Genomic DNA, 15,465 nt, shown 5'->3' with positions numbered 1-15,465 from the left:
TTAAGGACAGCATTCGGAATGCATTTTGACAATATCACATTGGTCCTAGCACTTTGTATCACAATGTTTCAACCTGTGTATGAATGAATCATTGTTTTGTTTGAAGGTCTGAGGCACCTGAATCTTGTTTGCCTATTTATTACAGCATCTAATAATTTTGCAGCCACACATCTGGTTCTGTTATTAATTACACACCTGTAGCTTATAATAGTATAACACAAAAATAGAATTAACAATTGCCATCGTATAACATGGAAGAATCAGGTAAAATTACTTGGGAAATCATGCTCAGTTATGACTCAAATCAATTTTTGTCTTAAAATATTTATAGTCACTGTTTGCATTGCGCTCTAATCGGTAGTTGTGATGCAAGCATTGTTTAGATGTTCTATCTTGATGGTTATTTTGCTAAACATGGTTGTAAAATTTGTACAGAATCCATGGCTTGGGCCAACAAAAATGTGTCTTCTGCAGCTACATGCATTTTAAGCTTGGGTGTGAATGTTGCAATTTGACACCATGTCCTCGCTGGAGCAGTGAGTCATGCAGGCTTAATACCTGGGCGATGATTTTGTCATGTCTTAGCAGATATACTGCAGATATATTGACGTATAATCCTGTTGACAGCTATTTGTCACGTCGATTTCACTGTTGAGCAGCAGTTTGGATCTCAATACTATTTTAATCTGTTTGCTCCAGTCATATGGACATGAAGTATCAGTGTACACAGTGTGGATTAAAGTTTTTAAATGTATGTTTTATAAACAACTTCACCCCTGTTGTTTTTAAATAATCAATATTTCCTTCTTCTAAAGGTAATTTTTGTGACTAGCTATTTACATTTTGTATAAGGTCTGTTTCTTGTATGTTTGATATGTACGTGATGTTATGTTGATTTCGATTGCAGTGATGTGTATTACACAACTGATTTACATTGCATTGAGACAACAAAGTGTACATTTCAGGCATATGTCATAAAAGCATCACAGTAGCATCTAAATACACAAACCCGCCTAGGCTCACACTCTACTGTCTCCGTGGTGTAGTGGTTAGAGCGTCCGCCCGGAGAGCGGAAGGGCGCGGGTTCGATCCCCGACCGTGTCATACCAAAAGACGATAAAATATGGTACTTGTTGGTCCCCGCCTGGCGCTCGGCATTAATGGGTAGAACAAGGACTGGTCGCCTCGGAGTCAGTATAGTGGGTCTGAGTGGGGTATTCATGCTTCACTGCGGCATGGTATCTCAGTGGGCTAGCACTATCAAAACCAGCTTCAGTCTGGGCTAATACAAGCAGCCGCACATACACATTCACACGCATGCACATCGTCATATGAGCGAAATATTCTCAAGCACGACGTTAAACCCAGTTTCACCTCACCTCACCTCACTTCACACTCGTACATTTCTACCCCACAGCTAGGCTCTCTCCAGGCAGCCAAGGCAAGATGCAAGTTGGACCGAATTCATTCAAATTCCACATTGTTAATTTGCTTATTTTAATTTTATTTTATGAACATTTTTGTGCTTTATGATTGCACGAGCAATGACGTCTCAATTTACATTTGACATTTGCTCCAAGCCATATTTTGTGTTTCTTATTTTCCAGTTTATGTTCATATGAAGTCTACAAAAACATTTTTGACTTCATGAAAGTTTATTCAACCAGTAGGCAACACATGGTTTTTCATTTTACTGGAGTGGGGTCAAAGCATTCATCAATAAATGTAGTAACAATGATCCAGTTAAGAAAACAATATCACTTCCAGTATGTAATTATTGATCACAAACGGAACACATCCATGTCTATGTCAGAAGTGGATATGACTGACTGACTGAGTTTGGTTTTATGCCGCTTTTAGCAATATTCCAGCAACATCATGGCAGGGGACACCAGAAATGGGCTTCACACAATGTACCCATGTGGGGATTCGAACCTGTGTCTTCGGCGTGACGAGCCAACGCTTTAACCACTAGGCTACCCCACCGCCCCAAGTGGATATGAACATGTTACTGTGGAAAGGCTGAACATCCTCCTTTGAATATGCATTTTTTAACACTTAAACCAAGTGATCCTGTCAAACTCATGGCAAGTAAGACAATTGTTTTCGTTTTGGTTTACAAGCAACATAAATAAGCCATAAATCAGGGGTGGAAATAACCCATTGCCCGGCATCCGAGTCCAGTGTTTTTTTCCGGTCGGCAAGCAAATTTGTATATCACACTGTACCGGTGTCCAGTTGACTTTCCAATGTTAATTATGTTGTTTATTTAAAAAATCAACAAGAAAACGGCCGGTATAGTGGAAAAATTATCAGGGCAAGTGATTTTACATGTGCCACTGTACCGGTGTACAATAGCAATTTTAAAGTTATTTCCACCCCTGTAAAAGAAAAAGGTATAGACCACTTATAGCCTTCTCCATATTGGCCTAAATAAACTTGGCCGTAACATATTTTGTCCTACCAATTTCATTGACATGTTTTACCATTAATATGAGATTATTGTCCCCTAAATATAGTAATATATGAAGTTAAATGTAAATAATCGTATTGAGGAACTCTTTAGTGTAAGGGACCAGTCGTAGTCTCCATATTTCCGAGCTGAATAGGGGCTGAGTACTAGCTTCTCGAGCCAAGAAGGGGATGAGAGGTGAATGCTGTAGTATGGAGGGGATAAGAATTAAAGAGGATTGTTTTATGAATAATATGCTCTGATATGATGAATAATTTGACTAATAAGTGGTACTACATTTCCGTCCTATATTCAGGGATGCAAATTTGCCCAAAGCCTGTCAGATTGAGTTGATTGATCTGTTAATGGTGTCTTTAATAAACTTGCAGGCTTTTAAGGACTGGCTTATGTTATTACTAGTCGACCTGTTAATGCAAAGGCTAATTCACATCTCTCATATTAATACAGACTTGGAATAAAACAAACAACATCACAGGGTTACAAATTAATTTCTATTTTCATTCCAGCAATATCGGGTGGGTGACACTAGAAATGGGCTTCACAAATTGTATCAATGTGGGGAATCAAACCTGCTTTTAGCAATATTCCAGCAATATCGGGTGGGTGACACTAGAAATGGGCTTCACAAATTGTATCAATGTGGGGAATCAAACCTGCTTTTAGCAATATTCCAGCAATATCGGGTGGGTGACACTAGAAATGGGCTTCACAAATTGTATCAATGTGGGGAATCAAACCTGCTTTTAGCAATATTCCAGCAATATCGGGTGGGTGACACTAGAAATGGGCTTCACAAATTGTATCAATGTGGGGAATCAAACCTGCTTTTAGCAATATTCCAGCAATATCGGGTGGGTGACACTAGAAATGGGCTTCACAAATTGTATCAATGTGGGGAATCAAACCTGCTTTTAGCAATATTCCAGCAATATCGGGTGGGTGACACTAGAAATGGGCTTCACAAATTGTATCAATGTGGGGAATCAAACCTGCTTTTAGCTTCACAAATCAATCGAATCAATCTCCCGCGCCTCCTGATGAAAATTGCAATACTGCATTTGTGTAGTAAGTGCATGGCTTCAATAAGTGCCTTGTCCAACTACTAGGCAAGTCTGTAAGTAAACTATGTAAGAACCCAATATGAATACAAAAATAGAAGTGTTAAAGGATGTATAACTGACTTGTAACTATTGTAGGTTGGGTTGTAGTTTGATCAACATTTGAACTCAGGATTTCCCTACCATTAGTCTGTCAACATGTGCATGGTCTCCATGAGTTCAACCTTTGTCAGTTTTCTATGTAGTTGAGGTACTTATTATGGCCACAACAGTCAGTAATGGAAGTCATCACAGAAATGTCGCTCATCCTTCCTGAAGTTAATTTGACGCAGACTGAGGTTATTATCAAATCCTGTGTAGCAATAGAAATATCGATGATTTGTTAGCTATCTATCAGCATTAAATTATGGCTCTTTCCATTCATATCCAGGCTTGACTTAAATCGAGATCTTGAAGTTGTTTACATGTGGCGAGTGAATTAAGTTCTTTAATCGGAGGGTGAGATCACTAAAGCATAGCTCTGTACGCTCCAGTACTTCATTATGTGTCAGTGGTATAGTACTCTGTGTTATCTGGTAGCGTAAACACCAGATAACATTCTTCATACATGAATCACGTGTGTGGTTTATCAATTACAGTGGCTGCTGCAAGGATGTGTTTTAAGACCAGTGTTGTTTCTTTCTAATAATGAAAATTAATTCTGACTTACTGACTGAGTATAGTTTTATGCTGCTTTTAGCAATATTCCAGCAATATCGGAGTGGGTGACACTAGAAATGGGCTTCACAAATTGTATCCATGTGGGGAATCAAACCTGGGTCTTCGGTGTGTCGAGTGAACAGTTTAACCTCTAGGCTACCCCACAGCCCTGAAAAGAATGGGATTGTTAGAAGATGTATTGCTTTAGCTATCAGTTAACCCATATTGATTCTAAACAAAGCTAGACTTTCAGCACAGAGTGATTTAGTTAATTTGATGTGATGTTGCTTTAGCTATATTTCTGTCATGATGATATGAAAATGTGCATGTTGTTTGAGCAATATGAAGAAACAGCAGTATAATGTCAGAATTTGTCAATAGACTTAGTGTTAGCCATTCTCATTTGATACGATCTACTGGTTGTTAGTATGATCTAACCTCTAAGAAATGGGATGTTTGGGTGTTAATTACCTTATCTGATACTCAGGATGGGTAACATTCAGCTTGATGACGTCATAGCGCTCCCATAACAGTAGTTCCCCATCCTATCATGATGATCATTCTCTTCATTGTAAGTTCTGTAAGTGAAATCTTAGGTCAGCATTTTCGCTTCAGTGATATGTCTACATGTGACTGAAACCAAGAATCATTCTGCATTTTAAACATTGTCATTATTTTCACATAAAACCATCTCGCAATGTCAGTGTCACATGGTATTCAAATGTGTTTATGTTTGAATTCAAATCTGCCGAGGTTTATTTGTCCAATTATCTGTCCAATATAAAATTATCCTGTTTAGTCTAATCACTGTGGAGTTTGTGAGTTAGTGAGGGAATATGGTTCTATGCCGCTTCATCAGTTGACTAAAATAAATAGTGTTTTGTTATGATAATATATTGTCAAGATGGTTTAGTGCATATTCTGATACAATTTATCTAATTGGGGCGTTTTAGTAATATTTTTTCATATTTAGTACTTATCATTATACTGTTAATGCATATTACCTATGAAGACCTGGGTTACAATTGGTCGTCATGCTTGTTGTAAGAGGCAACCAATTGGATTTGATAAACAGGCTTGCTGATTTGATTGACACATGTCATTGAATCCAAATTGTGTAGATTGATGCTCATGCTGTTGATCACATAATTGTATGGTCCAGACTTGATTATTTACAGATTGCCAATGTATTGCTTAAATATTGCAGAATGTGCCATTAAACTAACCCAAAACTAAAATGGTGCATTGTTTTTGTGACTGGTTTCTGTCACCTCTGACTCATCGGTATGTAATGAGGTCGTACACACTCTCATCTTTCAACAGGATTTGGTTTTATACAGTTTTATTCCCCTGCAGACAATCTATACAAATGGAGTCAATAGATAGCAATGTCACCGTTCACACATTCCTACATTGTTGGGGTATAGTAACAGCAGTATTTACACCTTATCTGGAGTAGAACTTTCGAGATTTTCGCTATTAGTCAACACTTTTTTTCTTTCTTTCAAGTGACTGCTATCAGAAAAAAGTAAAAACAGTTGCATAGTTTAAGGATCGAAATAGTGCTTATTTCGTGTGCTATTGCACAGTTATTAATGAAATGGGGTCAGTGAAATATTTTTAATGTGCCCTGGTGGCACGTCTAAGATTATAAGAATAATACTCACCGTTGTTCACTTTATGGAAAATGCAATAAATTTGACCAACCCAAATGATTCAAAACCCATTTTTGCACCCCAAACTGTTTACTCTCAATTTTACAACTTAACATGGGTGTGGCTATTTTGAATGCCATTGCACAGGAAATCCTATTTTCTGATGATAACAGTTTGTGGGTTACTTTGTGGGTCCGGGACATATGAAGCTAAACTATGCATGCTGTCATGAAAGTGTTCAGGAAATCCAGCTCTCAAGTTTACAGGTTTACATAATGTTTACTGATTTATTAAACCTACACTGAAATAGCATAATTGTTGTGATGTTTTAAGTCAAATTTGATCATCAAAATGAATGGGCACACTTATTTTCACAAAGGCACACCTAAATTACCTTTATGGTGCCTAATGGCACCCTTTAAAAATGCTTTTCTATCCCTGTTATTTATGTACACCATCTTTGATGTTGTATAATATCTAATAGGTGCAATTATAGATATCATTGTATATTAATGCAAACAGGAATAATTTAGGTAATATTTGATCAAACGCTGATGTGTCATATTAATTCATTGTACACCTTTCTTATGTCAGGAGGTGCAGTGGGGTAGCCTAGTGGTTAAAGCGTTGGCTCATCATGCTGAAGACCCAGGTTTGATTCCCCACATGGGTACAATATGTGAAGCCCATTTCTGGTGTCCCCCGCCATGATATTGCTGGAATATTGCTAAAAGCAGCGTAAAACTAAACACACTCACTCTTAAAGACAAACTTTCAACACAAATATATTCATATGTTACTGTACAATTTCAAAACATCCTTCAGAAATGTAATATCATTGTATTTGAGTAAGTAGATGATATTAAATGCCACTCATCAGTATTCCAACGGTGACCTGTAAATATTCAAATCTAAGGTAGACAAACCAGTGGTTGATACAATGAGCATCTTTCAACATCAGGTACAATGGCACTAAACCAAGTCACTGAACCTGGTCACTTGACCTGGTCACCTGATCCAGTTTAGTCACCTCCTAAAATAAACCAGAGAGTGCCGGTCTTCTATGGACCTATTGTGAGTCTCAATAGGGGCTTGGTCTTGTCACTATATGGCGTTAATATTGCTGATGCAACGCTAAATTTGAACTCACTCACTCTCAACAGAGTTGTATATATTGGCATTGCTTACCATTTATACAGTGTGTTTAAAGGAAGATGATTATTTTGCTCTTTCAGCATGTTTGGAAAGGCTGAAGATATAAAGTAAAATTTTTAGAATGATTGGAATAGCAGAATTTCTCATAGTTTGCCAAAACTGAATATTTCTTTGAGTAAAAGTATACGAGATAGTATTTTTGTGGAGTGGAATGAAATGCTGCTGTTTCAAATCTTTCAACTCACAAGCTCTTTTGCGCTGATTTGCCGTATCTTTTGGCTGCTTGTTTCAGACTCGAAAAGAAATCTGACACAAATTTTCTTTTCGGAAGTGTGTCTAGTTTTGTGGTCTGAGTTGGTTGGGTTCAGGTAAAACTGACAGGATTTCTTTGTTAGTGCTTGGCAACATGGGTAATTTTTCTGAATTAGATGTTTTGAAATTAGATATAGGTGAAGGTTGGCAAAAGTAGGTCAGATGTGTGGAAAGGGTGTAGGCTTGGTTTCAACAACAGACAGTGAACTAAAACTTTCATGGTGGCAGAAAGTGAATATTTTCAATGAAGAAGATTGTCGGTTAGGATGACCTCTTATTAATGTGGCATTTTAGTGGTCAGTTTCTGTTATAGTTGTGAAAATGTATAATGGCATTTTGGCATCTTTTAAGAACATTTGACTTTTATTTAAACATTTTATGTCATTTTTGTTATAAAGATGCCAAAACTTACTTTAATTAGGACATAAGTAGTTTAGTATGTCCTTTGAATTTATTTGTTTAATTTTTGAAAAAGTAAACATCTGTAGCCAAGAGTGAATGAGTGAGTTTAGTTTTACCCGCCTTTAGCAATATTCCACCAATATCACTGCAGGGGATACCAGAAATGGGCTTCACACATTGTACCCATGTGGGAATCGAACCTGTGATGAGTAAAAGCCTTAACGACTAGGCTATCCCACCACCCCCTGTAGCCCGGAATCTGTATCACCAAAAAAGTTTACATACAATTCTGTGATCAAGCATGTGAAAAATACAAGTTTGTAGTCAGGTTCAAAGTCATTATTTTCAAGAGGCCACCTCTCCGATAGATAACATGTTATCTGTTCAGAGAGGCAATTGTGATAATTATCACGAATTTTTTTAAAAGAATACTATGTGAATAGTTTTTTACAAGGTGAAAATGTCTTTATGCAAAACTCTAATTACACTAGGGTTGATGGTGTTTTCTTTTGTAAGATAAAAAAATTCACCATTTGGTTTGAAGATATTTTATTTGTATCTGTGAAGAGAGATCATGTCAAAGTTCGAGCGATCTCATATGACCTTTATTAAATGAGAGCCAGTGGAATGGTGCTTTCACTACCACCACTTATAAAGCCATCCCAAGTTTTAGATGAATCGTTTTGCGTCTAGACCTGTTAAAAGCAAATGTCAAGGGATTGTAGCTTTCGCGCTGGTCAGTAATAGACACGTCCCAGTTTTCAAATGAATGGTTTTCAATCTAGACCATCGGCACCTAGCATCTTCATTTACGAGGTTGCACCTCAGATTCATGGCGAGTTATGTCCTATAACGAAAAAGTGAGCCATTAACAACGGAATCCTTCCTCCTGGTATGTACACATCGTAAGTGAAGCACCCATTACAACAGATCCTTGGAATTCCTGCATCTTGGCTTGAAAGGTCTTCAACTATTCCACACTTGGTGGTCAAAGATGTTCCTCGAAGACGGCTCCGCTGATCAACATCAAACGGCAGGGAAGCATATTTTGTGTTCCCTATGCTAGGCGTTCTCACTTGGCCGATATGCATTCATTGAAGAACAGGACGAAGGATCTGTTCTGCCAATTTGAGAGTCTGTGTTTATTGTGTGTTTGTGCAGAAGCGTTGATGAACTCAACTTGGACAAATTGGAGGAGGCAGGCTGGTTAAGATGTGTAATAAATCTTTCTGTGATTGCACAAACATTTGGGTTTGTTTGGGGTATTTGAGAATGAAGGGGAGTTTGAATTAGATATAGGTGGAGAGTGTTGTAATAGTGTTTGTGGTTCTAATGTAAGTGATTTTGTTTTGTGGGTTTTTGTATTAAACATGTGCATTTTTGGAAATGTTAGTAAGTAGTGATGGAATGGTTAGGAATGTTTTTCACATCAACCAGTAAAGGATGGATGTGATTCTAGTCATTGCCAAGTTTCCGAGTCAGGTAGTATTTTTAACAGGTCTGGCATCTAGAGGAAATCTCAAATATTGAGTCAACCTGCTGTTAGTCATGGTAACATATTTGTTAATCACTGCTAAAACTATTGTGCATGCTCTCGTAGCCTCAAGACTTCCAGGAATTTTGAAGTAGGAGTGCCATGGATATAATGGTACCTAGAATACAGTGGACAGCGATGTGGTTTTGTTTTGATGTGTTTGGTGGCCTGATGTTGTCTTTAGTGTTGTGATGTGTAGAAAAGGGTAGTTTGTTTACTATAAGATTATTAATGTAATATACATGCTGGACCAGTTTAAACTGGGCGGCCTCTGAAAGTATATAATTTTGACAGAAACAAATAATTCCTTTTGAATTGGAAAGGTGTGAGTGAGTATCGTTTTATGCAGCTTGTTACAATATTCCAGCAATTTCACGGTGGGGAACACCAGAAATGGGCTTCACATTGAACCCGTGTCAGGAATCAAACCCAGGCCTTTAGCGTGAATAGTGAACAGTTTAACCAAGTGTGCTAGGCTACCCCACTGCCCAAATTGAAAAGGAGCCCCAATGAGATTGGAGATTCCTGAACCTGAGGAAATCTAGACTTGCTTCATTTAAGTCTTTAGCACTGCAGAAAAGGCTGGACAGAAGGGGAAATAATGTGGTTCAGGGTCTGTGAGACAGACTAGGCTAAAAGGTTATGTGTATGGTTAAGTAAGATAAATTCTATAAAGGAACCATCAAGTATTGAGACCCTGAAGGCTCTTTAATATTGGGAGATAAAGAAGGATGAGGATCTGCTGCTGGAGCTGAGAAGGAGATCAGAACGAAATGAGAGGGGATTGTTTACCTAATATATGCTTGGGGACTTGTAAGAGAGGCCCTGGAAGCACATGCATTATTCTGTTCAGCCTAATGTCATGACTAGCACTGTTGGTCAGTGTGACATGATGGGCTTTGCCAGCAAATGAGTCTGTGACGCCATGGCAACAGCTGGGCAGGCGATTGAAGACATGTTTCTATTCCTGGTGTTTGTGAACATGTAATCAGTGCTTTCACAATGGCCGACAATGTCACAGGGACAGTTGGCTAGGCTCTGTCTTGTTTAAGCTTAATTCAAGGAGCTGTAAATCTTGAGAACATTTAGATGTAAATATTGTGCCCTTGTGGCAAGAGAGTACCTGAAAGGTTATTCAGGGTTTCCAACCCTATGTTTTTATCTCCAAACATAGACACCTTTTGATTATAGGTTTTATTCATATTTAGATATAATCTGTACATATAAACTGCACAAAAGATTAGTTTTGCCTCTTAGTGTTTACAACTCGTGAAGATCTGGGTTAGATCTCACTCACTCACTCACTCACTCATGAACAGAAGGCATTATGTGAGTACAGAACCCTTTACAACAACCAACTTCTCAATTATGTTCATTTAAAGCAGATCAACACGACACGAGTCATATGGCCTTGAGTTGTTTCATAACCAAATACGCCCATTTCTGATGTCCCCTGCCGTGATAATGCTGGAATATTGCTAACAGAGGTGTAAAACCCAACTCACCCACTCATAACCAAATACTCTAAAAGCAGCTCTTGTTAATCTTTTTATACCCAAGCATGTTCCGGGTTTACTTAAAAAGTGTATTATTTTTGCCGTTGTAATTTGATAAAATATAAATCATCCCCCCCTCATTTCTTAGACGGAGATAAGCCGGTAAAACCAGGTCACTCCACATGACAGTACTTAAGAACCCATATTCTGTTCAACTTTCAAGAAATTTGTTTCACGGTCATGATGACCCGTCATTTTGGTATGTGTGTTTCCGTAAAGCTTATGATTATAAATGAATGACGGAATAAGGCTCTGTACCATGGAGCCAAAATCAATAGAAAATGGGCAATAATGTGAAAATTCCTCGAACACTGTGTAGCATAATGGTGTTGCAGACCAAAAACTGCTGAGGCGACAATTTTCTCTTGCCAAATCTAGTGATTGCAATTGATCAAAATTAACATTGCCAAACTGACTGCATGCCTGCTTATTGCTGAATTTGGTTGGTGATATTGAAGGTGAAACACATTTAGCTGCCCACTGTCTAGGTGAGTGACCGCGTTCTTCAATGTATTAGTCATGTCGGCACGACATTGGAACGAATCGAACACTGCATTAATAAATCACACGAGGACCAGGATCGGATATTTATTCCCTTTGTTTGTGCGAGAGTTCTTTGTATCGATATTGATATTCTGATAAAAGGTGTGAATTTGTTGGGGCGTGACATCATTAACTGATGGGAAAGGAAATGAACTTCTTTCATGCCATCAAATAATATTTTTATACAGAAAATTGACCTTGAATATGTGTGACCTTTTGTCCGCTCTTCTTGTTGCAAGATGATAATTTGCGAGTTAGAAAATTCACATCCTGAAAAGAAATATCATTGTTATGTTTCCTGTTTGGAAAAAGACTCCAATCTGTTGACAAATCTGATCATTTGTTTGAATATTTTTACTGTGGTATTAATATCAATGCATTGTAAACAGAAAAATTACAGAAGCAAACACGCTTGAATCGGAAAGCTTGCAACAAGTTTTAATAGGCTGTGTCAAAGGCTGTCATTCAGAGAGTCCCGGAATATAAATGTGCAGGAATGAGTCACACAAACCCTGTGAGTAATACTGCTACCTGAGGCTTGTGTTTCACAATGGTTACCCATCCACAATACATCTCTCCTGATTCTATAGGTGTTGACGTCATTGTCGTCGCATCAGTAGACATCTGGAGCCTTGTTAGCAAGCTTGATGCCTAAGCTGGGGCATATTTTGTCTTTTTTTTATATTATTTTTTCTGTATCATTAAGTCAGGTAATTTGAAAAAATTGTGTTTTTATGACCATATAGCTGTGTGTTGTAGGGATAGGATTGTGTGTGGCCTGAAAGTTAATGAGGAATTAATGGCTAATTTATGCATTCGTTTTTGAATAATGGACAAAGGACTGTTCTTCAGGGAGCTGGTTATTGTTCCCCGACAACTACTCTGAAATGACAAAAAATATCAACAAAAATGCCTTTGTTATTTAATGTGTGGATTGTATGAAAGATTAAAAATTGAAATATGCACAACACTGAATGAATATTATGATATTTTCAGTTTGTGAATATTTTCGAAGTCGTTAAGTTTGTTGCCATGTGAGTTGTTTGGACACCGACGTGTAAAATATGCTACAAAATCATCCGACAGAGGAAAACTATACTTTTTTGTTGGTTAGTAAAACATTGGGAATGAGGCTGTCTTCACACCTTGGTGCAAAGTTCAGGGACGAAAAAATTAAATAAAACACACCTGAGTCCCATGTAAACATTGCTCGGTCTTCAGGGCAGGCATATTTGCCAAGATGACATTGTTGAATGGGGGAACCCATGATGAATGGAAATATTACATTTCTGCTGGGGTGTCTGTGAGTGAATGAGTGAGTATGGTTTTAGCAATGTTCCAGAAATATCACCGTGGGGACACCAGTAATGGGCTGCACACATTGAACCCATGTCGGGAATCAAATCTGGATCTTCCGCGTGACGAGCGAACACATCAACAACGAGGCTACCCCACCGTCCTAGGGGGTGTCTGTGAGTGTGTCATTACACTGCTTTTGTGTTCTTAAATGACATCTTTGGACTTCAGAATGGTTTGGCACCAAACCTGATAACTGGATCCATATGGGCCTCGGATATGTACAAGCTGTACAGTGTATTGGTCCAGCGTTTGAACCTAGGTATTTGGTATAGTGAGCAAACACTTTAGCCGCATACCTTCCCAAACGGTCCTGCACCTGTAGAGTTGATGTGGATGTATACTACTCAAAAGACCATCTGATCCTTTCAAATTGGACCCGTAAAGGTCCGGGTTAGAATATTGATCTTCAGTAACCCATGCTTATCATAAGAGCCGACTGATGGGATCAGGTGGTCAGGCTCGTTGACTTGGTGGACAGATGTCATCGGTTCCCAAGTGTGCAGATTGATGCTCATGCTGTTGATCACTAGATTGTCTGGTCCAGACTCGATTATTTACAGACCGCCGCCATTAAGCTGGAATATTGCTCACTCACCTTTCAGATTGGTATCTTTAGCCTCCAAGTCTGGGAATTGCTACTTACAAACACTTTTCAATCCCAACTCAAATGTAACTAGTGATGCATTGGTCAGAGCCAAATATTGCAGTACAACATTCAATCCATTCAATCCATTCAATCCCACACAAAATGGGGTTATTATTGCTTTGGTCAGAGCTAAATATTGCTGGGTACAACATTCAGTCCATTCTGTCATTAATTTTGTCAAATGGAAGCAGTGTTGCTTTGGTCAGAGCCAAATACATGTATTGGTATGTACACCATTCAAGCCATTCAGTCACATGTAAGTATTGTTGCTTTGGCCAAGCTGGACTGACATTTAGACCCAGAAATAATGTGGCCAATATATTATAATGTAATCTCATTTTCAAAATATATATCTAGGAAAGAAATAACAATAAAATCCAAAAGGATCTTGGATCATTTCTTACAAGCCAGGGGGGGCGTTGGGGTAGTCTAGTGGTTAAAGCGTTGGCTCGCCATGCCGAAACCCGGGTTCGAATCCCCACATGGGTACAATGTGTGAAGCCCATTTCTGATGTCCCCCGCCGTGATGTTGCTGGAATATTGCTAAAAGCGGCGTAAAACCAAACTCAGTCAGTCAGTCTTACAAGCCAGGAATGGAGGCAGCCTAGACTTGACCAACTATTCAAGATATGAGTTAAGGCTATTACAAGGGTTGGGGCTGGAGACTGATGGTTAAATCTGACCCTAACCTGGTATGCTACGACTGATATCCACACACAGTGTCAGATTCAACTTGTATAGAAAACCATCTATAGAGCACATTCCACACCTGGCCACCAGTTGGTACATTAGTCGATGAAAGCTGTTACAATTTTGAGTCAGTTGATATACATACTGGCATGCTACAGTAGTCCGGGAAGATGTTTGAAAAGGAAATGGGATATATGTTTATTCTTGGTTGGGCGTCATCGTTTTGTGGTATGCTTCATCTGACAAGTCATCATTAACATACCTGACATATTATTGGTTCTAGCCTTCCATTGTGATTTGTAACCTATATTTAAGTGATATATGTACAACCGACTGACAGCCTAATTGCAATGGTTGCCTTATTTGAAATTATCAAAGGGAGGTGATTATTGAAATTATTGACAAGTTAAATTTCATGTCAGAGTTTGAGCAGGAGAGAATAAACTGTAATCAATTTAAACACCGATGAAACTTGATCTCTTGAGACATTTGTTGCCGGTGACATTTTGTCAGGGATCTGCTGTCAGTTGCCATTTCTGTGTTTGAATTCAATTAAAGCATTTTAATTATTTCTTTAAGTGGCATTTAGAAGCAGGTATGACAAAGAAGTTTTTTGGATTCACTACTGCCATTTCTTAATAGATGTGGCATTTCGTTATAGATGCTGACACTGTTATCAAGCGAGAGCATTTCAGAACTATTTTAAACATTTTGTGATGTTTTTGTTCTGCATGAAATGCCAACTTACCCAAAGAAAGAAATACAGAAATACGAGTTTCATAAGAACAATACATTAGCAGAATCATTAAAGCATTTTCAGGTCAGCAACACCAGAAGTATTGGAGGGCATGCATAATTATTCAATGACCAAGTATATGAAAATAATGTGTTTTGTTATTTGAATTAAAATCCCATTTTCAAGAGGCCATCTTGAATGGAAGAAAGTCTGAACTCTCTGTCTGCGCATAAAAATGAACCCTTTCTAGGCAGGAGTATTTTCTGTGTAAAATTAGCCTTATACACAAGAAAAGATGGACTGCAATGTAAACGTTTGCACTATGTAAAAGGTACTTCTGGGCTGGTCTAGAAGCTGGAGCTCGGCACGTTTTACATCTTCCTCTGCAGGTAAACAGTTAGGTGTGATTTCTAGAACCCAACTGTGCTGTATGATATACTCTATGTACGAAGGTGTTTGTAATATAACTGTGAGGCTTGTGTAAGGAGGAATATTAGGTGTTTTGTTGAGATAATGTCAGGTGTCCCAGGCTTCATGGTAAGGACCCATTGGGACTAGGCAGTGCAGCTGTGTCTTTACTAGGCTATTGCTTGTTGTAAATGTAATAATCTAGTGGTCTTTGTGCTCCATGTGGTGTGAGTGCTCAT

The 15,465-nt window shown here is 38.3% G+C and overlaps 1 protein-coding gene across 1 annotated transcript in view; it reads left to right on the top strand.

Annotated features, from left to right (window-relative positions):
- The window catches only part of LOC124271647, a 134,817-nt gene that overhangs the window by 963 nt on the left and 118,389 nt on the right, over positions 1-15,465 (top strand).

Source organism: Haliotis rubra, unplaced genomic scaffold (assembly GCF_003918875.1).
Source record: "Haliotis rubra isolate DU_JTF1 unplaced genomic scaffold, ASM391887v1 Scf162, whole genome shotgun sequence".
Classification (NCBI taxonomy): domain Eukaryota; kingdom Metazoa; phylum Mollusca; class Gastropoda; order Lepetellida; family Haliotidae; genus Haliotis; species Haliotis rubra.
Note: the sequence above shows the minus strand (reverse complement) of the source record. Positions and strands in the feature narration are given on the sequence as shown.